This window comes from Pinus tabuliformis, chromosome 2_2, assembly GCF_031772625.1.
Source record: "Pinus tabuliformis cultivar Carrire ecotype Pingquan chromosome 2_2, CPIR1, whole genome shotgun sequence".
Classification (NCBI taxonomy): domain Eukaryota; kingdom Viridiplantae; phylum Streptophyta; class Pinopsida; order Pinales; family Pinaceae; genus Pinus; species Pinus tabuliformis.
Window position 1 is genome coordinate 575,796,626 of NC_142300.1, and position 26,436 is coordinate 575,823,061.

Below are 26,436 nucleotides of genomic sequence, written 5' to 3' on the forward strand. Positions count from 1 at the left end.
CCAAAAAGCAGGAAATGCTTCAATGACAAATTTGGAAAGAACTAGGCAACCAACCTGAGATAGCCAACAATTACTCCAAATTTTATTTTTATTTTTAATTTTCTCTAAAGTCCATCCCTAATCACGAACATGATCATTGCCTGGTTTAAGAATGAAGCCCAGATATTTGACACATGTTTGATATTCTTTATGGGAACAGAGCGAATATTTTAAATTGAAGACATATCATTTTTTGGGATTTCCCAGTAATATAAAGAGGACTTTTATCTATATATTTTCATGTTTGTGTCCTAGATGAGCAACTCTAGGAGGGATTGAAGGTGGTTTGTATGAAAAAGATCCCCATTTCATAAGATGAGGATGTTGTCAACAAAAAGTAGATGTGTTAGAAAGCAGTTTTGAGATAGGGTGATTATTTTGAAGCTACTAGAGTGAATGACATATGGGATCATCCTTTTCAGCCCCTTCACAATAAGGAGAAAAGGAAGGGGTGAGAGGGGACATCCTTGGTGAAGACCTCACTCAACATTTAAAAAGGGGAGGCAACCCCATTGATCAGAACTACAAAGGAGGGGGAAGAGATAGAGTTTAGAACCCAAGTCACAAAGGAGAAGGAAAAACTAAAGTGAAGTAAGAGGAGGTGGATATATAGCTAATTGACCCTATTGAAAGCCTTTGAGAGGTCAACTTTGAGAACAAGGGATTTTTGTCTAAAGGTATGGATGGAGTGAAGAACCTCTTGAGCCATACCAATGGCCTCATGTATATGCCTATTTGAAAGAAAACCAAATTGCTCAAAGGAGATATGGTGGGAGAGGATGAGCTTTAGGTGAAACACAATGATTTTTGTGATGATATTTTAAATTGAGTTGTAGAGGGAAATAGACCTCGATTGGTCAAAAGAAACATGGTTATCAGAATGACGGATAAGAGCAGGGAAAGTAGAGTTGAAAGGTCCCAACGTCTAGCATAAAGAGCGAGATTACTCGATAATAAAGAGAAGATTATCACTCATGAAGTCCCAACATTTGATATAAAACTCAATAGGAAGTTTGTTTGGACCAAGACTTTTGTCCTTTTGGAAGCTATAGAGCACATTTGATTTTATTATTACACTACCTATTTTTTATGTTTTATGTTTTATTTTGTTTTATAATTATTTATATTAATATTGATAATACATAACTTCTTAGTTCTATTCATTTTTGAGATCTATTTTGATTTCCACTATGAATCATTAAATATAAATATTTCCTTAAGAGAATTTAATCAAACTATCAATAAAATTCAAATTCAAATGAATTGGGTTTCAATTTCTTCACGTTCATTTCTTATTTCATTTTTCCCATACAAGTCAACTTCTAAATAGAATTAGTAAATTTGCACAACTTTCTTAACCAATATCTCATTCAATACAACCTGCTTGCTAGTTTTCATATAGATTAAGTTTCAACAATTTTTTTACTTTCATATAGATTAAGTTTCAACAATTATTTTACCAATATCTCATTCAATACAACATGCTTGCTAAATTTCATCTAGAATAAGTTTCAACAACTTTTTTTTACCAATATCTCATTCAATACAACGTGTTTGCTAAATTATTCAACATCTTTCTTTGATAATATGTCTCAAAAAATTAACCCACCAACTAAATTCAAACTAAAAACAAATAGTTCCTATAACGTGTTCACTTTTGTGTCCTAGTCAATATGAGTGCCAACCAATTTCCACATAAAATCGTGAGTTTGCACAACTTTATTCACAAATATATATAATTTAATATGACTTCCCCAATAAATATGATGTAACAAATAAGTTTCCACATTTTTCTTCAATAATACCATGGGACCGATGCACCAAATTCAATTTAAGACAACTTCTTCACAGTTATGTCCCAATCAATATTAATACCAACAAATTTTCATATAAAAATCATGAATTTACACAACTTTCTTCGCACATACATCTCATTCCATTTACCTTCCCATTAAATGTCATAGGAAATAAATGAGTATCCACACTTTTCTTTGATAACTTCTCCACCTTTATTTCCTAAATAATTAGGAGCATCAGCGATTTCTTTTGAAAAAGATAATAAATTTATACCATTTTCCTTTGAGATATGTCACATTCCATATACTTTCCAATTAACTTGCATATAAGAAAATAAATTCCCACAATTTTCTTTCGATAATCTATTAACAACATAAACAATTAGTACGACAGCATATTTTCATCTCTATGATCATGGTGTGGAAATTTCCTGGAGTGCTTACGACGGTTATTTTCATCCCTATGCTCATGGTGTGGAAATTTCCTGGAGTGCTTATGACGGCATATTTTCATCTCTATTTTCTAATGGTGCGGAAATTTCTTTGAAGAGCCGTAACGCCGCCGAGGATTTGGTGGATGACAATTGTTAGCTGCGAAACGTGTCGTGCAGCAGTTACAACGAGGAAAGTTCGGTTTCGTATGTTCGACGGCATTTAAAAAGCAAAGAAAGAGTGTTTGCGCTTTAGCTTTCCGTCACTTTCCGCAAGTTGCGTTACACCTGGGACCAGTCCATATTTTGCATTTAGATTTTTCAACTCATCTGACACCTTCAACGGCTCGATGTGAGAACTGCAATATTTATATGTGTGATTGCACGCAAGGGAACTCACAGGCAACCCATTCAAGTCCTTAGGATTGGGAAAGAGAGAAATGGAGAAAGGTACTATGGCGATGACGATGCTTATCTGCTTTGTGAGCCTCGCATTAACTACTGTCCCTGCAGCGACTCTTACTTATTCCTCACATATTCACAGGCAACATGGTTTATTCCATGATCAGCCGTATATGGGTGGAAGTGCTTCTTTTCGGCCCCATGATTTTGTTTTAAAGGAAGACGAAGGCAATCTGGAGCAGGGTGAATTCAGATCTTCATCCATGGATACTGGCGATCAAAGGGACGTAGAGGCCCTTTTGTCTTTCAGAAAGGCACTCACATCGGATCCGGATGCATCGCTGCTCAACTGGACGGCAGAAAACTCCCATAACGTGTGCTCCTGGAATGGCATTTTCTGCAGAAAGCGCACAAAGCGAGTGACTGCCATAATACTGCCTGGATTAAGATTGCAAGGTAGCATTTCACCATCTCTTTCCAGTCTCTCGTTATTAAGAGTTTTGAATCTTTCCCAGAATAATTTGACAGGAATAATTCCACCGGAGTTGGGGCAGCTAAAGGCGCTGGGATTGCTGGACCTCAGCTTTAATTTGCTCCACGGTTCTATTCCAAAGGCATTGTGTAATTGTACACGACTTCAATGGATCCGACTCTCAGTAAACAGCTTGAATTCGGTCGCCTAGTCAAGTTGGAACATGTTCGCTTGGCCAACAATAGTCTGACTGGAATTATTCCAACTTCTGTTGGCAACTGCACTGCTCTCCGAGGGTTGTCCCTTCAATACAACAATCTCACTGGTCCAATTCCTCCGGTATTCGGTTTGATGAAAAGCCTATCAATTCTTTACTTGAGTAACAACTGGCTCACTGGCCATATCCCTCCCCCTTTGAGCAACTGCACCTCTGTCCAGGTGTTGTCTATCCAATACAACAATCTCACTGGTCCAATCCCCCCAGCTTTCGGTTTGATTAAAAGTCTATCATATCTTTACTTGGATGGCAACTTCCTCACCGGTCACATCCCTCCCCCTTTGAGCAACTGCACCTCCCTCCAAGAGTTGTTCATCGGATTCAACAATCTCACTGGTCCAATCCCCCCGGTATTCGGTTTGATGAAAAGCCTATCTAATCTTTACTTGGAAGTCAACAACCTCACTGGACACATCCCTGCTTCTTTGAGCAACTGCTCGTCTCTCCAATATTTGTATTTAGGATTCAACAATCTCACTGGTCCAATTCCTTCTGCTTTGGGTTTAATGAAAAACCTAGTATATCTTTACTTGGATGTCAATTCACTCACTGGTCCTATCCCTCCCATTTTGAGAAACTGCACCTCTCTCCAAATATTGTCTATTGGTTATAACAATTTTATTGGGCCAATCCCTGCAGTTTTAGGTCTCATGAAAAATTTATCTTATTTGACCCTTGAAAGCAACTCACTTAATGGTGAAATTCCTGAATCCATTGGTAATTTGACTCAGATTACTTACCTTAATCTTGGTATGAATAGCTTGACTGGTGGTATACGTGAGTTGACCTTCCTTAATCTTGGCACAAATTGGTTGAATGGAAGAATACCGGAAGGAATTTCCGCTTTGAAGAAGCTTGAACAGCTTTATCTAGATACCAACAATTTTACAAATGCAATTCCAAATAGTATAGGAAAGCTTCAATCTCTTACAAGATTCTACTTGCATTTAAATCAAATTTCTGGTAGCATTCCAGAAAGTATTTGTGCTTTGGTTTCACTTCAACAATTATCTATATCTGATAACAATCTTGATGGACCAATCCCTCATCACATTGGTCAATGTGCAGGACTAGAAGTGTTAGACTTATCCAAAAACAAGTTGAATGGAAAGATTCCTATATCTCTAGGCAATTGCAAATCTTTGAAGAGTTTGTTGTTGCAAAGCAATTTCTTGTCAGGGACAATACCACCAACTTTAAGTAAATGCACCATGTTACAGAGGTTGAAGGTGTCTGAGAACAAATTGAGTGGAAATCTAGACATAGGATTTCGTGTTTCTTTGGAGGTTCTCTCAGTTTATTCTAATAACTTCTTTCAAACTCTCCCTAATTCTTTGGCTCAATGCACCCGACTTCAACTACTAGATTTAAGTAGAAATGAATTCACAGGTCAATTACCTGGGTACCTTGGATCCTTTCATGAGTTGAGAGTTTTAAGTGTCAGTTATAATAAACTTCATGGGGATATTCCTTCAAACATCACAAGTCTGACCCAATTGCAAGTGTTGGATTTATCCAACAACAGAATTAGTGGAAGGATACCATCCAATCTTCAAAGACTCCAAGGATTCAAAATTGTCGGGTCTTCCAAACTCAGTGGTAATACACTCTATGAGGATCTAGATATCGTCATCAAGGGATTTGAGTACACTCTAACATATGTGTTGTCCACAAACACAATATTGGACTTGTCCAACAATAATCTTGTGGGAGAAATACCTCCAAGCATAGGAAATCTCAGTAGCCTACGGTTGTTAAATTTATCAAGGAACCGGCTAGAAGGGAAAATCCCTGCATCTCTTGGTGAAATATCTACTTTGGAACAATTGGACTTGGCCAATAATGATTTGAGTGGCAAGATCCCTCAAGCGCTCTCTAATTTAACTAAGCTTGCATCATTGGATATTTCATCCAACAAACTTTGTGGGAGGATCCCGGAAGGAACACAATTTGACACTTTCAATTCTACTTCATTTCAAAGTAACAAGTGTTTATGTGGTTTTCCTTTACCGGCATGCCAGGAAAAAGAAAAACAACCTCAAAAAAGCACAATGAAAGGTGTTAGTGAGACAGGGATTGGATTTGGGGTGCTTGTAAGCATAATAATGTTATGTAAAAAAACTAGAGATTGGATCATACCTCCAAAAATACAACCATTTTATGGAGTGTATAGATTCCCAAAATAATATGTAAATGATTCACTATGTGACAAAAATATATGTCATATATTTGATAATAAATAAAATAATTATTCATATTACTGCACCATATTTCTAGTAAAATAAATAAATAAATAATATTTCATCATTACTTTTATATATTCAACACGTTGCATACCATTTTATAGCTGTTTATAATTGTAATTCATTACATTCGTAACCGTTTGTAACGGACCTTTTTGTAATCACGTAAATATTCACGAAACTAAATCCGTTGATGAGTCAAATTAGTTAAACACGTAAGTTAAATAAAAAGTTGCCCTGTATGGATGTTGTAAAGAATGTAGCTGGCTCTTATAAACTAATATTTTACAAAGATTGTGATATTTATTTTCAACTTTACTTCTGTCTTGTGTTTTTGTTATATAAATATGTTTTGTTTAGTGTAGTTTAGAATAGTATTTTTAAAATATAAAATATTACGGATGATTTAGACTTTAATAATGCGGAATTTTTTTTGGTTATTTATATTAAAAATATAAAAAAAAAAAAAGATAAAATCAAATTTAGTTTATTTAAAAATAGAGCATGTGGAATATTATTTTTGAAAAAAATTATGAAATATTTAGATTTAATAACGTGTATATATTTCTAGTATAATAGTATGAATGAAATTATAAGTTTTCAAGTCTGAATTCTTATTTTGATATTAAAAATTAACTTATTTTTTTTTATGGAAAAATATATTTTTATATTAATATAAAAATACATATGTCAGGGATCTTGTTTATAGTTTGTTTTTCCAACATACAACGCTTCTAAAAAAAATAGTGATAATTGTGTCATTTCCGCTAACTATCTTCTAATTTTAGGTACTTTGTTCTGTAGTTCATTGTCAATCCTACTTAGTATATATTCATCTTCTTACACTCTTTTGCGTTACACCTGAGACCAGGCCATATTTTTGTTGAAATCGTAATTTCAACAGCGGGCTGAGTTGACCCGTGGAGCAGCCGTACCAACGCCCAAAAACCACCGAACGAAACCACAAAACCGCCCAGACCATATCACACCGCCATCCAAGGAAAAGCAGTTTCCGTATGTTTGGCTCCGATGCGATTTGGTGAAGACGCGTGGCTCTCACCTGACATCAACATCTTTGACATATCGGGAGGTAAAGCTCAGCATTAAACTGCCTTCCGATATCCACTCCAACCGTCCGATCTGCCTCATCATCCACAGTCGTCGATCTTTGAAGGTGCACGGGCCTGCAGCAAATTAATCACATTGCGTGGAGTGTTTGTCCTTTTGGTTGACCGCCGAGAATGGAGGAGTTAATGTTTTTAATGCTTCACGTAATTTTTGGTGGCTCTCTTAAATGGTTATGGGAACATACATCATATGCGTCATATCTTTTAAAGAAGTGTTGAGCATTATAAAAAAAAACATATCGAATGAAACAAAAAAAAGGTGTGTGGTTGTATTTTTTTTAACACATGGAACGAGTAAAAAAATGCTCGATGTTGTAGTAATCGCACATGGGAGGAACCAGAGAACTTGGAGGGCAGCAAAAGAGGAATGAGAAGATTTGCACAGCAGTGCATGAACAAAAATGAGGGGAGCGCACATGAAGCAGGTGAAAACATTGCACAGTAGTGCATAGATTTTATTAATGAAATTGGATTTGCATTGAGATGCAAAAAGAAAAAGAACGCATAAGTTTTTTATGTAATGTGAAAATCCAGGAATGAAAAAAAAAGGATTTCACTCAGATGTAAATGTAAAAATATTTTACAGCAGTATGTGTAAAATAGTTTTACACCAGTAAATGTAAAAATGGGTTTTACTGCAGTAAACCCAGCACAGTAATTTCTCAGGTGAAAACAGAGTTTTGATGGGTGAATGTAAGTTTTGGTAAATCCCTCTCAGCAAAGAGGATGAATGTTGTTTGAGGCTTTATATTTTAATCAATAGAAATGTTTTTATGGCTGTGTAATACTCTGTTATGAGTCATTTTGTTTTAAGAGGTTCCCTGTGCAAAAGATCCTGGAACAGTGGAAATAGAGCATTGGCTCTGTGGTGTTTGCTTGTATGGTTTTGGTATTTTCCCACTGAAAAATATCCAACAGTGGTATCAGAGCTGGTCCAGGCTCTTTGATGGTGACAGAGCTGGTTCAGGCTCTTGAAAAGTGTCAAAGAAGCTGAAGGAAAGATTCTTGTTGCAGCAGAAAAAGCTTCTCCAGCAGTGTGAAGATTCAGCCAAAGGGATTCAGGTATTTCTTAAGTTTTTGTGTTACTGTTAAAGGAACAGTCAGTGATTTAAAAGAAAACACAGTCAAGTATTTAAAGCCTAGATAAGAATGGCAAGGTCAAAGAAGAAAGCCTCCAAGCCTGCTAAAAATGTGTCTCCCTCCTCTACTAAACTAGAAGGCAGTCCATTTGAATACATTATATTTGATGTTCCAAAGTTTGATGGAAACTTTGATGTATGGGAAATAAAGATGAGGGCTTCCCTAATGTTTGAGGGGATTGAAGTCTGGGAGTCAGTGATTGATGACAGCAAGATGGATAAAGAATCCATGGAGTATGATGCACAAGCAGCAAAGACTATCTTGGATAGACTGCCTGATTCTGTGAAGAGGAATCTAGGAAAATATACATCAGCAAAGGATATATGGGACAGACTGCATGACCTTCATGCAAAGGGAGCACTGACCATGACAATGAGTCAAGAAGAACCCATCATAGAAGCTGAGAATGAAAAGCTTGACCTCATCAAGCTTCAAGTAAAAGAAAGGGATGAAGAGCTTACCAAGCTGAAGAAGGAGCTTGACCAATGCAAGAAGAAACATCATGAAGAAGTCATATCCATGACAAATCAGCTGAATGAAGCAAAGAAGCAGGCAGATGCCTTGACAAGTCAACTTGAACAAAGGCACATGAGGGTGAACAAACTTGTAGAAGAGATTGGACAGTACAAGGTAGAGGTCTCCTCCCTTAAGTCTGAACTACAAGAAGCCAGGAAGCAGGCACAAGGAGTTGAAAAGAAAATGAAGAGCAGTCAAGCAAAAGATGAAGAAATCTCCAAAATGAAGACAGACATCATCTCTCTTAAAGTAGCAGCAGCTGAAGCTACTTGTAGCAAGGAAGAAACTGAGGGACAACTAGCAAAGAAAAATAATGAATGTGAAAAGTTAGAAGAAGAGATTGTCCTCCTCGGGAAGAAGGTTGAAGGGATGAACAAGATCATGAAGAGCTCTCAAGCTTTGGATGATATGCTTAGCTATCACAGATCTCCATATGATAAATCAGGACTTGGGTATGTAGGTGAACACTCAAACAAGGATGAGGATGCTTTAAGCAAAGGAGATGTGAAGAAGCCAGAAAGAGATGGTGATGCTCCTAGTTCCAGCAAAGGCAAGGAGAAAAATGAAGGCAGCAATAGAAGAAATCCTGCTCCAAGTAGAAAACCAGCTCCAAGAAGAAATGTAGCTGATGGCAAGAAGGCAAGAGGCAATGGTGATCATCAAAGGATCTCAAGGCAGCAAGGCTTCAGAAGTGCATCAAGAAAACCTCCATCTCCCAGGTACCAAAGTTCATTTTATGGTTATTGTTATGCTTGTTCAAACTTTGGTCATATGGCAAAAGATTGTAGAGCATTTCATGGAGATAGATGTTGTGGTCTACGACAACCTCCAAGAAACAATTTTAGAAGAAATCATGAAATGTCATTCATGAAAAATGTAGAATGCTTCAAGTGTCATAACATTGGGCATATGGCACGAGATTGTAACTTGACATGGGCTCTTACACAAGCTAGACCCATGCAAAAGAAGAAAGTTACACAAGTATGGAGAAGGAAGGAAAGGCAATCTGAAAACCCCTTGAACTCCCCAGTCGATCTAAATTTGTTTTGAGAAGAGTCTGCCAAAAGAAGACAAGCACACATTAAAGGGGAGCTTGTAATTTTTTGTTTGCTGAACTGTATTAACAGTCATTTGTTGATGGAGGATGTATTGCAGCGCAGCAGTTGCAAATGAAATCTTTGTTAATCCCTCTGAAAGGTAATATGCAGCAGTGATGAAATCAGCAATGTTTTTGCTTTGTGTTTATGCAATATGCACAGAAATGCATAAAGAAGAAAAGATGGCAGCGCTGAAATGTAAAGAGCAGCAGCGAGATAAGAGAAAAATGCAAAGCTTGGAAACCCTCACAGCAGTGGGAAGACAGAACATAAAACAGCAGTTTGAAATTTTTTTGTGGTGCACATGCATTGAAATGCATAGCAATGGAAGGTAGTTTCCTTCTATGTAATGTGAGAGAATATACTCACAGCAGAATGAGTGTAATACACAACAGATGAAATGTTTTGTATTGGGAATGAAAGTGCAAAGCAGTGAGAAGAAAATGAGAAGAAGGTAAAACGCAGCAGAGCGTAAATGCCCAATGGCTAAGAATGCAATGAAATTTTTCACACAGCAGTGAAAAATGTAATGTTTTTTTTCGTATGCAATGCAACATGCAAAGAAACGCATAAAGAAAAACAGGGACAGCAGATTTTTAATGCACATTGGATGTATAAGAATGTGTGTGGCATCAGAAAGCCAAAGGAATTGCACAGTAGTGCATTGTGTAATTAAAAAAAATGAAGACTAAGATTGTGTGAAGCAAGGGTGCATAAGAAAAGGCAGCAGCCTGTGTTATTTTTTTGTGGAGAATGAAGTGCCAAGAGTATGGGCACACAGCAGTATGATGAAACAAAAGGCAGCGACAGTGCAAATTGCAAAGGCAATGCAGCAGCAAGAAGTTATGGACAGCAACATGATGGCAAGAAGGAGAAGCACACAGCAATGCAAATAAAAAAAATGCAGTAGCAAGAAGTTTTGAACAGCAGCACATGCAAAAGAAATTTTCCTTACAGCAGTAAAGGTAAATGTAATGAATTTGTTGTTCATTGAATTGAAATGCAATATATGCAACAACAGTGAGTGTAAGAAATGTTTATACACAACAGTGTAAATTTATAAATTGGGACAGTGTAATTGTTCCAAGAAAGACAGAGTATTTTGTCTTTGAAAAGTGCAGAAGCAGTGCAAGTGTAGACACAGCAGTGTGGGATAGACACAGTAAAGAAGATGGCACAACAGTGCAGTAGAGAATATGCAGCAGCATAAAAGAACAGTGTAATGAGTTTGCACACACAGCAGTACAATGATTGTTTGTTTTTGAAACTGCATCTAAAGCAATGTCTGTTTGTAATCTCTCTGTTAATGAGGAAGGTGCTTTTCAGCACAGTCATTTGGTGAAACCCTCTATTAAAGAGGAAGGTGCTTTTCAGCACAGTGTCGTGGTGAATCCCTCTATCAAGAGGATGATGCTTTTCAGCATAGTCACAGGTGAATCCCTCTGTCAAGAGGAAGGTGCTCTTCAGCACATTGTTATGGTGAATCCCTCTGTCATGAGGAAGGTGCTCTTAAGCACAGTTTCAGGTTAATCCCTCTATTAAGAGGAAGACAACTTTGTTTGTTTGTGGAACTACATCAGAAGCAGTTGGTGAATCCCTCTATGTGAGGAAGATATTTTTGTAACAGCAGTGTTGGGGAATCCCTCCATGAGAGGAAGTGCTTGGGTAAGATTGAATGCCCAGCAGTTGAAATTAAAGGGGAGTGTTGAAATCGTAATTTCAACAGCGGGCTGAGTTGACCCGTGGAGCAGCCGTACCAACGCCCAAAAACCACCGAACGAAACCACAAAACCGCCCAGACCATATCGCACCGCCATCCAAGGAAAAGCAGTTTCCGTATGTTTGGCTCCGATGCGATTTGGTGAAGACGCGTGGCTCTCACCTGACATCAGCATCTCTGACATATCGGGAGGTAAAGCTCAGCATTAAACTGCCTTCCGATATCCACTCCAGCCGTCCGATCTGCCTCATCGTCCTCAGTCGTCGATCTTTGAAGGTGCACGGGCCTGCAGCAAATTAATCACATTGCGTGGAGTGTTTGTCCTATTGGTTGACCGCCGAGAATGGAGGAGTTAATGTTTTTAATGCTTCACGTAATTTTTGGTGGCCCCTTTAAATGGTTATGGGCACATACATCATATGTGTCATATCTTTTAAAGAAGTGTTGACCATTATAAAAAAAACATATCGAATGAAACAAGAAAAAGGTGTGTGGTTGTATTATTTTTTTAACACATGGAACGAGTAAAAGAAATGCTCGATGTTGTAGTAATCGCACATGGGAGGAACCAGAGAACTTGGAGGGCAGCAAAAGAGGAATGAGAAAGATTTGCACAGCAGTGCATGAACAAAAATGAGGGGAGCGCACATGAAGCAGGTGAAAACATTGCACAGTAGTGCAAAGATTTTATTAATGAAATTGGATTTGCATTGAGATGCAAAAAGAAAAAGATCGCATAAGTTTTTTATGTAATGTGAAAATCCAGGAATGAAAAAAAAAGGATTTCACTCAGATGTAAATGTAAAAATATTTTACAGCAGTATGTGTAAAATAGTTTTACACTAGCAAATGTAAAAATGGGTTTTATTGCAGTAAACCTAGCACAGTAATTTCTCAGGTGAAAACAGAGTTTTGATGGGTGAATGTAAGTTTTGGTAAATCCCTCTCAGCAAAGAGGATGAATGTTGTTTGAGGCTTTATATTTTAATCAATAGAAATGCTTTTATGGCTGTGTAATACTCTGTTATGAGTCATTTTGTTTTAAGAGGTTCCCTGTGCAAAAGATCCTGGAACAGTGGAAACAGAGCATTGGCTCTGTGGTGTTTGCTTGTATGGTTTTGGTATTTTCCCACTAAAAAATATCCAACAATTTTGCATTTAAATTTTTCAACTGATTGGGCACCTCTAGCGACTCGATATGAGAACTGCAATATTTATATGTGTGTTTGCACACAAGGGATCTCACAGGCAACCCATTGAAACCGTTAGGATTGGGAAAGAGAAATGGAGAAAGGTACTATGACGATGACGATGCTTATGTGATTTGTGAGCCTTGCATTAACTACTGTCTCTGCAGCCACTGTTACTTATTCCTCACAGATTCACAGGCAACATGGTTTATTCCATGATCAGCTGTAAATGGGTGGAAGTGCTTCTTTTCGGCCCCATGATTTTGTTTTAAAGGAAGACGGAGGTAATCTGGAGCAGGGTGAATTCAGATCTTCATCCATGGATATTGGCCATCAAAGGGACATAGAGGCCCTTTTTCTTTTAGAAAGGCACTCACATCGGATCCGGATTCATCGCTGCTCAACTGACGGCAGAAAACTCCCATAACGTGTGCTCCTGGAATGGCAATTTCTGTAGAAGGCGTACAAAACGAGTTAACACTGGCTGGATTAAGATTGCAAGGTAGCATTTCACCATCTCTTTTTAGTCTCTCGTTATTAAGAGTTTTGAATCTTTCCCAGAATAATTTAACAGGAATAATTCCACCAGAGTTTGGGCGGTTAAAGGCGCTGCGATTGCTGGACATCATCTTTAATCTGCTCCACGGTTCTATTCCAAAGACACGGCTTCAATGGATCTGACTCTCAGTAAACAGCTTGACTCCCTATACCAATAGAATTCGGTCGTCTAGTCAAGTTGGAACATATTCGCTTGACCAACAATGGTCTAAGTGGAAATATTCATCTAATATTCCAACTTCTCCGATCAACTGCACTTCTCTCCAAGAGTTGTCCGTCGGATTCAACAATCTCACTGGTCCAATCCGTCCTGTAGTTGGTTTCATGAAAAGCCTATCCACTCTTTACTTGGAAGTCAACAACCTCACTAGCCATATACCTGCTTCTTTGAGCAACTGTTCCTCTCTGCAACATTTGTATATACGATTCAACAATTTCACTGGTCCAATTCCTTCTGCTTTGGGTTTAATGAAAAACCTATCATATCTTTATTTGATGTCAATTCACTCACTGGTCCGGTCCCTCCCATTTTGAGCAAATGCACCTCTATCTAAATATTGCCTATTAGTTATAACAATTTTATTGAGCCAATCCCTGCCGTTTAAGTCTGATAAGAAATTTATCTTATTTTTCCCTTGAAAAAGCAACTCATTTAATGGTTAAATTCCTGAATCTATTGGTAATTTGAGTCAGGTTACTTATCTCAATCTAGGTATCAATAGCTTGATTGGTGGTATTACTAAAGCCATTACACAATTGAGTGAGTTGAATTTCTTTAATCTGGCACAAACTGGTTGAATGGAAGAATACTGGAAGGAATTGCCACTTTGGGGAAGCTTGAATAACTTTATCTAGATACCAACAATTTTACAAATGCAATTCCAAATAGGATAGGAAAGCTTCAATCTTTTACGAGATTCTACTTGAATTTAAATCAATTTTTTGGTAGCATTCTGGAAAGTATTAGTGTTTTGGTTTCACGTCAACAATTATATATATCCAATAACAATCTTGATAGACCAATGCCTCATCATATTGGTCAATGTGTATGACTAGAAGTGTTAGACTTATCCAAAAACAAGTTAAATGGAAAAATTCTTACATCTCTTTCCGATTAATCACATCATTAAGATTGGGTTGACGTTTCAAACCAACTAATATAGTTCATCTTCTTCAACTAATATAATTCATCATCAATTTAATTAAATAAATAACACTTGCAATTACCTCCAATACTCTTCCTCTAATATAATATCCTTCTCATTTCTCTAAAACAAAAACTACATACTAACATAACCACTAACAATCTATATATTAACTGCAATAATTAATTTTTTTCTGTTTGCGATATTTTTGATTTGGTGTTTGTTATATTTTTGTGGGTTCGATTGAACGTTGGAAGTAAAGTAATTTTTTTATTTCATATGTAATTGTTATTGTGAGTGTACTGATTCCTATGTTGTGAGTTGGAATCATGACCCAGAAATATCAATCAATCTGTGTATTATATCTTATATCTTCTATATTTGTAAATCTTATGATCAATAAAACATTGAAAAAAATTATTTGTGTCGTGTAAAATTGCACTTTAGATTTTAATTTCTAATTCTGAAAGCTTTTAGTTTTCTTTTTGTTATCTTATCTGTTTTTGATAACCCTTCTATGTGGAATTTTTGTAACCCGCTCAATTCAGTAACTGACCAATTCAGTTAATTTTGAAATTTGCTTTCTACAGTAACAGGTTAATCGAGTTATAACTGTAAAATTTGTAACATCTTTTGTTTTAATAATAGAAAGACGTTGTTTTTTCTGTTGAATTAAGTTCCAATGTGTAGTACAAGTGAATTTAAATTTCAAGATATAATACAAACCATATCGAATCTCTTCATCCTCTTCATTGAAGAATCTTGAGCATATTAATTGATGATTAACAAAATAGAGTGGTGATTACCGTAGACATTGCTTCGTCTCTTTGGAATTCACCTACATGATCTTCTTCGATCCCTTTTATCCGAAAATATTTTCACAATTGCTCTGCCACATTACCAGTACGTCTTATAATTAATAGATAAATTATTTTCACAATTGCTCTGCCACCGGTACGTCTTATAATTAATACAGAGTTTCCACAATTAATACAGTTTCCAGTAGCAAGGTTAATGATGTTTAGAACATCAACAGAATTTCCAAAAATCACCTGGGACGTAGCTGTAATTGCATAGAAATGGATCGATTCATTAATGTGTGGATTAATCCGAGGAGCAAAGGCACACAAACCTGGCGACAAAACCTTGACCAACGCACCCGAGTGAACATTTGCGATTATTATTTTTCCACCCTGTAATCAAGGTCTAAAGTAAGTCATTGTGGCGGATAATAGATTTCAAATATGTTCTAAAATGGCATTCTGCCACAGTTATGTACATTTTGTATATTTAGTGTGAAAATTATTTTTCATTTATATATATATTAATGTTTGTGAGGATAAAGATTGTTTTTTCATCTGGTTGATGTATTCAATTATTTTTCTGTGAAGCCTCACAATAAACACTTTCATTTTCTCCACAAACCCTTAGCTAAATAGATCATCCTAAGAGCTAACTACAATATCTGCATAACTTTCCATGTTGTCTTTGAAGGCCTCACATTCTAAAATGAAGTGCTTTTATGTTTCCACTTTTGCCGAAAAACAAAAAATACATACTCTTTCCTCCCACACTTCTTTTGGCAGATTATCCTACGAGCTAGCTACAAAAATATCTGCAAACTTTCCCTGTTGTCTTTGAAGGCCTCACATTCTAAAATGAAGTGCTTTTATGTTTCCACTCTTCCCGAAAAACAAAAAACCATACTCTTTCCTCCCACACTTCTTTTATCAGAGTATCCTAAGAGCTACCTACGAGAATATTTGCATAACTTTCCCTGTTGTCTTTGAAGGCCTCACATTCTAAAATGAAGTGCTTTTATGTTTCCACTTTTCTGAAAAAACAAAAAATACATACTCTTTCCTCCCACACTTCTTTGGGCATTTTCCAGCACCCAGTTTCACAACGTTGTTAATGACAATTAGTCATTAAGTGAGGAATAAGAATTTTGGCTTTCCAAAAAATATCGGTCTCTATGTATGCTTTTTGTTGATGATTATTAATGACAATTAGTCATTAAGTGAGGAATAAGAATTTTGGCTTTCCAAAAAATATCGGTCTCTATGTATGCTTTTTGTTGATGATTATGAGAGGGATTAAACACTTTTATATAGTATTTTTTTTTCTCCCTAGGTCCTTATCCCAAATACGCTTGTGGAACTTATCAATAACAAAAACTTTTCTCTTTACTGTTTATGGGACACATGTTCAAACAAATACCCCATTTTACTAAACCATTTGTTATTTTGATGCATCCAAGTCTTCTTTCTTTGGCACAATATGTCATTAAAGACAACCTTAGGCCATCTGCCCTCTTCCATTTGTTCAATTTTTTAAAAATACCTTATGACTCGCACCATAGCAATTGCTTCAATAAGAACGATCCATGTTTCACTTAACAAGATAATATAAAGCATTGCACTTTTAATTTTGAATTTGTTTGCACTCTTAATTTTGAATTTGTTTGTAATTAAACACTTCTAATTTTTCTCAATTTTCTTGATCAACATACGATAATCAATCATCAAAATGCAAAACAACAAATACTAAACCGAAAATTACACAGTATAAAGTGAAAATATACCCAATTAAACACGAAATCAAAAAAATATTTAAACAAAAAAAAGTTCAAAAAAAATTCACATCAAAATTTTATACCGTAATTAAGAAATGTTAAAAAAAAATTCAAAAGAAATTCACATCAAAATTTTATAAAATAATAATTAGATAACATTTCTTAAGTAGATAACAAAGAAATTATACGTAAATTATAGTAATTAAAGAAAATCTGGAATATGTGTAAACAAAAGGAAAATCTCAAAATTCTTATACTCTTTTCACCATGAAGAAATCTCCATTAAAATATTAATATACATTCCACATACCATGGGATTTTGATATACATTCAGTATTACATTGGGTATACATTGTGATTGCAATACTAATCTATGGAACACACTGAGAATTAAAGGTCAATTTGTGTAGCACAACTCAATTTGAATTTCAAGATATAATACAAACCAATCTAGATACCTTCATTACATAATTTTTTAACATATTAATTAATGATCAACATATTAATAGAACTGGGAAGACTTTCTAATGAGAGCTTGATCATTTCATTTACAAATATGAAAATTCATACATCTTGGTTGTTGTAGAAATTATATCAACTATCATTATTTCTTTAACTAACCTGCTGACTACATTCGCCATCACATGAACAGGCATAGAAGTAACATGAACAGGTAGTCGGGATTATTCTAACAAACCTCCCCTTAATCACAACGACCTAAATTTTAAAGTGCCTGTTGGTCTTAGTCTCAGCTAGGCCTTACAATAGTACAAAAAAAAAATTGATAAGGGGGCTTTCATATTTTGCTATTTATTTCACACAACAGAACTCTCTTCAGTGGACACGGTGTTGCAGACACTCCTATCTGCCAACAATTCCACTGGATACTCTTTGCGATCTACGCCACACAGGTGTCACAGTTGACACAATCTTCATCAGCAGACACTCCTACTCCACTGAATCACTCTCTGTGCCATACAATCATCACATGCAACACAACCCTCTTCAGTGGACGCCACTGGAAACAACGCTTTCCAACATCGTCAACAATAGGGCAGACTCCACTTGCCCTTCACAACCGCTGAGCCCTCCTCTGGCTCTTCACACCACAGATCCCACAGCTCTGCACACCATCAAGCTTAAACACTCATAGGCTCACCCTTATGCCCTCTTCCGTAGAACACTAGATTGCACACAACTCCACAGGGCGGCCTCTCAACAGCTCACCTGAGCTCTGTCTCGAAAGCAAAACCAACAGGATGACAATCTCCACATGTCAATTGATCTGCACAAGCTCTTCGTTGTACAACTTCTTTTAACATGGTGGACAATATTCAAGCCTCTGCATTAGGCAGCCATGAACTGTAACCCTAGGTATAGAATCAAACGCTCACTACCAACTCCCTCATGCTGCTCTATGCACAACAGGACAGCAACACAACTCTTCACTTTGCTTCAAGCTGGCTCGGGTTTACACCTCCTCCTGTCAGGCAAGACTCCAACATCGATCTTCTCCTGTAGTGTTCTTCACTTGACAGCACATCGGTCTACAATGGCTTCTTCAATTGACAACACCATAATAACCTCCACGCAGCGCTCGACTTCTAATAGGTTCAATCTTCTGACTCGGCGTCCTCCAAGTGTGGGCTAGGATAGCTCCTCCACGCGACACCTGGTTTAACCATCGCTCCAAAGATTACTCGAACATTGCTCCTCAGCTCCTCCACGCCCACTTCATGCTCAGATCAACAACGATCTCTACACAACGATCAACATCTCTTCCCTACGCATCCAACTGTCACATCTTCGACGTAGTTCATTGTAGTTCCCAAACAACAAAATGATTTTTAGACTATACAGTCCCACAGCGAAGGGGGGATCGACACGCAGACTTAAGAAATATGAATCATTTCCCAAGTCCATCATAGGCAGCTGTGACGTCCACGATGGCTAGGAAAGATCCATCTCAAAGTAGTCCCTTCCCAAGCAATGCAACTCTCTTTTCTCGTCATAAACTGTAAAGGAAAACCTGTGAACGATTCTTGCCTTAAGCTCCAATTGTCAGTCAATCCCAAGCCAGAGCCCCACAATTTTGGTCGTCGTTACAGCGTGGTAGGGTTTCATGTCGTTCTCCACCAGCCTGCGCAAAAGCGTCTCTGTCTCCTTTTCTTGATCCGACTATCGAATCCACTCTGATATGCAGCGAACTTCTCTATGTTCCCGTCCTAATGGTCTTTAGCGGCTTCGCCTTCAACAAATTCGTAGCACACTACTCCGCAACTTTCAACAGGTCTCCAACTATACGACAGAGGCTCTACAGTACGACTCCTCTCGGATCAGTGCACTGGACTAACACTCCTGCCATGAGAAACATATCTCTGACTCAGTTCTCACTCCACGATTTTGTGCAGGTGATTCTATTTTTCGACCAATCTCTGACTTAGCCACCGAAACACTCTTTGTCCCTTCTCTTTCGCCAGTAAATAAACAATGCTCACAATGTATTATGACGTGGATTGTGACCTGGTCGATTACAGGGTCAGCCCACGCACTCTTTGATTTTCCACTCTACGCAGAGCAATGAAACCCATGACTAGATCTCAACATAGCCTTTGCTTGCTACATCTCAAGGCGGTTCCTCCATGCCTCTTCCATGGCTCTGATACCAGTTGATAGAACTAGGAAGACTCTCCACTGAGAGCTTGATCATTTCATTCACAAACATGAAAATTTGTACATCCTGGCTATCGTAGAAACTACAACAACTGTCATTATTTCTTCAACTACACCTGTCGACTACCACTGCTTGCTTCTTACTAATACTGAATTCGTCGTCACATGAACAGGCATAGACATCACATGAACAGAGATAGACAACGTTGGGATTATTCTAACACATATGGTGGGGAATACCGCAAAATCTTTGGAATTCACTTAGAAGAGACGATGAAATTTAGTGATCCCTTTGAACCCAAATCGACGCACATTGTTCTATTGTCGGGCGCCGACTCCCCGGCACTCCGTCATCTTCAGCCATCACCGCCACACCTGCGCAGAACCTACCACACCGCCATTAATTTCTAGATCTTCATTTGAATCACATGCAGGATTCTAGATCCTCCTTCACCCCCTATAAATTTGTATTTTCTCAGCCTGAACAAAGCAATCCAAGGCCCAGACATGTTGTGTAATACAAATGTGATTTATATTTCTCCATTATCTGTTATCTGCATTGTGAATAAAATTCTGTTGGGGCCTTTGTTTACATTTTGAAAATGTTTTGAGCAATTCTGACTGACCAAGGGACGAGAGGGAAACGGGTGGCAGCAACGGCTGGTTGGCGGAACAAGAAGTTGTGCAAGAGTTGCGGCAAGGTAGCAGCGGGAGGCAAAGGCAACCAAGGGGGCAGGAAGGTGTAGAAGCAAGCAAGGGGAAGAACTGGTAGTCCAAGTAACAGAGAAGGGATATAAAAAGAGAAGACTAGGAAAGGAGCGGGGTTAGATTGGGCAAGGTTAAGGGAAGGTGAAAAGGATTCTTGTTGTGGCCGATGGAAGGGAAGATCGCAGGAGCTGAGAGGACATGGTCCGTGAAGTTGCACAATACCCGCAGAACTAACCCGGGTATTTTATGTAGTTGTTTACGGTGGAAGCTGGGTGATGTTGTAATGGTTAATTGTCATGATTAATATAAAGATCTGCTAAGATCAGTTGCGGTTTATTATGTATTTGGGCCCTGTGTATGAGGGATATTTAAACTTTTTTTTAATGACTTAACAATTGCATGTAATCGGTAGTTCGTGTGACATCATGAGTATGTTGTTATCTCTGTGTTTTATATAATGCATTCATGTATTTGATTGAATGCAACTCGGTTAAGACTTTCACGACTCCATGCTGAACCCTTCTCTCTTTTGGTTGTGGCGCGCCTCGAGTGAGACTCCTTGGCCCTTTGGGGTAAGATGAAAATGCCGGCGTTGTCCTAGACTACAGTGGACCATTGTCGGCCTCCTGTGCCCGAACCCAGGGTCTCCCCCCTGATGAATCTCACAAGCCAACAAATGGTTCCGTTGTCAGGACCTGAAGGTACGATAACTGGTTCAGACTATGGTGTCAAGGATATTTAAAAGAGAGATAAGGGATTGGTGGAACCATAGAGTAGATCAGTTTCTAGTGGAGCAGGCTACCCGTAGGAGTCAAATGATCAGCAAGGTAAGCGAGGAAATTCTATATGCTGACGGCTCTAATGATCAGTATGAAATTTTTTCGTGTAAGTTCCCAGAGGATCTATACAATTGGTTAAGAAGGCTAAAGAGATAGACTCAGCCAAGTGGATTGGTGATAGCTTGCCGAAGCTAGACCCTGTCAGATGTCGCCCTGTTGCAACAGTTGGATAATGATCTGACCAAAGCAGTCGAATTTTGGGTAAGGACTACGGTGGAGGGATACATAGTTGAGTTTTCTGCGGAGAGTTATCAGCCTTTTTCAAAAGCAGAAGTTGTATTCGGCTCGGGACTGAGAGGTGAGTTGATGAGGGAAGTCCTGACATGGATCAATATGTTTATGGTGGAAGAAGGACTATTGTCTTCTCCTGTTGCGGGAATGGTAGCATAAATCCCCGGTACCGAGGGGAGATGTAAAGGGGGGAATGCTACCGGTTGAGGGATAGAGATGATGCTGAAGGGATGGATGTTGAAGAACTGAAGAAAGCAAGATATGTTAGGGCGTAAAGAAGGGCACTGCTAGCGGATAAGTAGCAAGCGAGGGTGATTCACTCTAGGGGAGAAAAGGATGGGGCCCCACCAAGTAGGAGCGGTGAGGGGAAAACACCAAGTCGAAGAGGAAGGAGAAGATGGTAATGGGCAAAGCGAGAGCAGTGAAGGAATATGGAAAAGTCGGGGAAATGGGGACATACCTTCCCTACAGGTTGTGGAATCTGTATCGCAAGTGCAGGTTGCGAGGGACGTATCACAAGGGAAGAGGCCACATGGGCATGAAGAAGGAAGCAAGGAGGATACAGGTGAGGTGATGAGGAGGTTATTCAATGAAGAGGAAGCATCCATTAAGAGTTAGCAGCAATACCCCGGAGACGTAGGTATTGTTTCCCCTGATCTTCCCCTAGTACTTTATCACAATCTGGAGGAATTTATTATCAGCTTAGCTAAGGCAGTGCAGGTATATAGCACGCGGGATAAATACCGAGTCCAGTTCAACATTGGGACCAGCACAAGAACCATTAATATTTGTAACATAGGATCAAAGGGATCCCAACAACTGGGTAGAAAGGGGTTCGTGCTGATAGCACCTACCCAGATAAATATGGCAAGATCTTTTACCAGATACCCCGAATTTGCGGGAAGAGGAAACGAGGATGTAAAGCAGCACCAGTATCTCTGCAAAGCTATTTGGAGGGCCTGTCAAACTCCAGACAATGTAAGGGTGGTAGAATTCCAAACCACGCTAAGAGAAAGTGATCTATGCTGGTTTATAAAGTAGGCGGAGCAAAATCAGAACCCCACAGTAGATGACATCAAGAGAGGATTTGTGCAGGAGTTCAAGGTAACACAGACGGATCAGCAAGGGCTATCGGAACTTTGGGAGATTAAGCAGAGGGAAGGAGAGATGGCTTGGGAGCTTATGTAAAGGTTTAAGGATGCCATTTCCAAGTTGAGTTACACTCTGGACCCAAACCACTAGCGGGACTGGTTCATTAAGGCACTATTGCCTTTGACCAGAATGCCACTAACACAACAAAAGATAGGAACCCTCTAGGATGTGTTGGAACAAGCATCATGCATAGAAGCTATGGTGGGATACCTGCATGAGTACAGGGGAGGGGCGAGCCTGCAAGACCCATCGATTTTAGGCCTGTAGAACCAGATCATGACCTTAATGGAGAAATTAAAAGATCTTTAGCCAGTGCGTCCAGCCAGACCCAATGTTTGGTGCACCCACTACATTGTGGAGGGGCACATCTCGATAGAATGCCCGAGGTTGCGAGGGATTAATCATGCAGGTGGGGTTACAGGGTCATCAGGAACCCAACCAACTACGGGAGTTGCAGTGGTGGGATCGCAAGGAGCCCTCCCAGGGAGGAATACCCAAGACTTTTGTGAAGTCTGTAGGGCATATGGACACCGGCCACAGATGTACCCCATTTTTCAAAAGTACTCTAACGTCCCCAATAATACCTACTGTGATTTTTGTGCATCAACGACGCATCACACTAATCAATGTCGAGCGCTGGATGCCATAGCAGAAAGGATGGATAGGTCCACGTTCAGTGTCAATGAATCAAACCAGGGGGGGGGCGAGGAGGAAATGGACGAGGGGGAAGAATAGGAGGAAGAGGGCTTGTGAGGTGTTACAAGTGTGATCAGGAAGGGCATGTTCCTAGAGAATGTCCACTGCCGAGGAGACCTTGGTGCTCGCAATGTCAAATTAATACCCACGCAACAGAGGGTTGTCCAGAACTCATTGCAAAGTGGGAAGAAAGGACCAGACAAAGAGGGACCAACTTGGTGAAAGTTGAACCATGGATTGATGACGGCCTCCCGGCAACCAATATTAACATAGTCACCAGAGGAGGGAAGAAGATAGCGGAGGATCGCTACACAGAGGAACCCCCCTTAATCCTTAAAGCGATGTCTCCACAAAATGGGTATCAGCCTGAACGCCAAAAGCAATACTATCAGGAGGCGGCTAAGCTGTTCAAAGGGATGACCGCAGAGAAGGATACTAGAAGACCGCAGAACCACATGCCTGATCACACCCAGCCGATTGGAGAATGGTTTAAAATATTCTTGAAAATTGTTGAGGATGAAGACATGCTGAAGGAATTGAGAAAAAGTCTAAAGTTTGTGGTATCCTTGGAGGAAGAGGAAGTGGATCGACCAGGTGTAGGGTTACCAGAGAAAGCTTCAAGAAGAGTGAAACGGAATAAGAGAAGAAGCGACAAGGAGTTCTGAATCAAAGTGCAAGTGGCAGGATTCCAGATAAGAGACACCATGTTAGACTTGGGGTCAGATATAAATATCCTACTTAGGAAAACTTGGGAGGCAATAGGGAAGCCTCAATTAAAATACTCACTAATTCAACTAAGAATGGAAAATCAGTATTGCATACTGCCAATTAGGATATTGGAGAATGTAGAGGTTGATGTGGTGGGGGTGAAGATGCCCACATTTAAATTTGAGGTGATTGACATCATGGTGGATAAGGACCCATACCCAGCACTCCTGGGGATTGATTAGGCATACGAGAACTACATAGTCATAGACCTAAAGAAAGAACTGATGATTTTCGAAGCAGATGGGTTAAGGGTGATCCAACCATTAGACCCCTACCAAAGGCCTAGATTCACAGAACCAGTAGATGACAAGGATGGGCCAAGAGGGTTAGACCAAGAGGGTTGCCAGTTTACTGATCAAAGCATCCAAAGCTCAGAATCCAACACAGAATTTGCATGGGATGCATGGCAGCAGGGGGGATACAAATTGACCACTAGACGGTGTGTGATCACAAGTCGAGAAAACTGGGGAGAAATGGAGATGGCTGACTACCCGAGGTACCATGGCCTTAAGCCCGTGGACTCCTTCTTAGACAGAGTAGACCGGGAAGTAACAGAGGATCAAAGGATCTCCTATCTAAGTATCGACCTCATGGTAACTCTGGTAAGATGGTGGAGAACGCATTAAAATACACTAAAAGAATGTCCGAGTGTCAAACAAACCATGAAGGAAAGGTTTGCCCGTGATGAAGATTAGCCATAGGATAAGGGACAATACAAGGGGGATTCAAGTCCAGAGGAGCACATCAAGGATTGCATGGTCAATTGGAAAAGTAGAGGAATGCCAAGGGATCGATGGGTACATGCATTTATACATACCCTCGGACCTATTCCCCGAGCGTGGTATGTCCAAGAGAAGCTCTGTCGATAGATAGCAGATTGGGATACCGTGGAGGCACAGTTTGTTAGCAACTTCTCATTCATAGGGGACGAGATGCAAATGACAGGGCCACTCCAAGCAATAAAGGGATTTTTGTTCACATCAGAGTTGTTGGTTCAAGGAGGGCCCAACGAAAGTTTTCTGCAGTATTTGTATGAGATAGAGTCGCCAAGATATGCAATGTGCGATAGGGTAGACGCAGGACTAGATGATGATGATGGGATGGAGGGACTGAGACAAGTGGCCTTTGGGGAAATGGAAGGGGAGAGGGATATACAAGAGATCCCCCTAACGAAAGGTGCTCACCTTCTACCAATGAATTTGAGGAAGCAGAACATTGGGTTAGACGATAAGCCTAACATAGCATCGGTGGGAGACTACTGGGACGAACAAACCACCAAGGAAATTTTCGACCTATTGCATGAATATCAAGACCTATTCCTGTCTTCAGTGGCAGAACTGAAGGGAATAAAAGGAAACCTTGGGGAGATGAAAATTGTCTTGAGACCAGATGCTTGACCGGTAGAACATAGACCATACAAATTAAACCCAACAGTGAAAGAGAGAGTTAAGAGGGAAATTGACAAAATGTTGGAGGCAAGGATCATCTTCCTAGTGGATGAAGCTGAATGGATAAGTCCAATAGTTATTTCGAACAAGAAGGACGCAACTAAAACCAGAGTATGTGTCGACTACAGGAGCCTGATTAATGCATGTGTGCATGACCCATTTCCCATGCCCTTTAGCGATGAGGTCCTAGACAATGTTGCGGGGAACAAAGCATATTCGTTCACAGATGGTTTCTCGGGTTACCATCAAGTCAAATCTGAAGAAGATAAGAGGAAAAAAACATTCACTATGGAGTGGGGGTCATATGTCTACAATGTCATGCCATTTGGACTGAAAAATGCACCAGCAGTCTTCTCAAGAATCATCATAGCTGCATTTAGAGATTACATTCATAAGTTCCTAGAAGTTTACATGGATGACTGGATAGTATACAGTCTGTTGAAAAAACACACCAGCCTATTGAGAATAATGTTCAAAATATGTAGACAATTGAAGATCCCCTTAAACCTCAAGAAATGTATCTTCGTAGTCCCCTTTGGAAATTTGTTGGGTGATATCATCTGTAAGGATGGAGTATGTGTAGACCCTGCAAAGGTTGCGGTAATTATCGACATGGAACCACCACACAACATCAAACAACTAAGAGCAACTCTTGGGCATACAGGGTACTATAGGTGATTTATCAAAAATTACACATCCATCATGGCTCCAATGGAGAAATTACTGAAGAAAATAGAAGAGTTCATTTGGACTGCGGAATGCCAAGCAGTCCTGAATAACTTGAAAGAGAGACTAGTAATCGCCCCTATATTGGTGTATCCCGATTGGAACAAAATCTTCCACATGCACATATATGCATAAGGAATAGCACTTGGAGCAGTCTTAGCACATCCAGGGGAGAAAAACATGGACCATCCAGTGTATTATGCTAGCAAGAAGTTGTCTACTGCAGAAACGAACTACACAACAACCAAAAGGGAAGCCCTGGAAATGGTTTACTCTCTCTGAAAGTTCAGACACTACTTACTGGGCATGCCATTCAAATTTTTCATAGACCATTCTGTGCTCAAGTATTTAGTAAACAAGCCAGTGTTATAGGAGAGAATATGCTGATGGTTGTTGTTGTTCCAAGAATTCACGTTTGAAGTAGTGGTAAAGCCTGACAAACTCAATGTGGGACCAGACCACTTGTC

At 39.2% G+C, this 26,436-nt stretch overlaps 1 pseudogene; it reads left to right on the top strand.

The window, feature by feature from the left end:
* The first annotated feature begins 2,695 nt into the window (after positions 1-2,695).
* On the top strand, positions 2,696-5,603 carry LOC149193973 (uncharacterized; annotated as a pseudogene).
* The last annotated feature ends 20,833 nt before the right edge of the window (positions 5,604-26,436 follow it).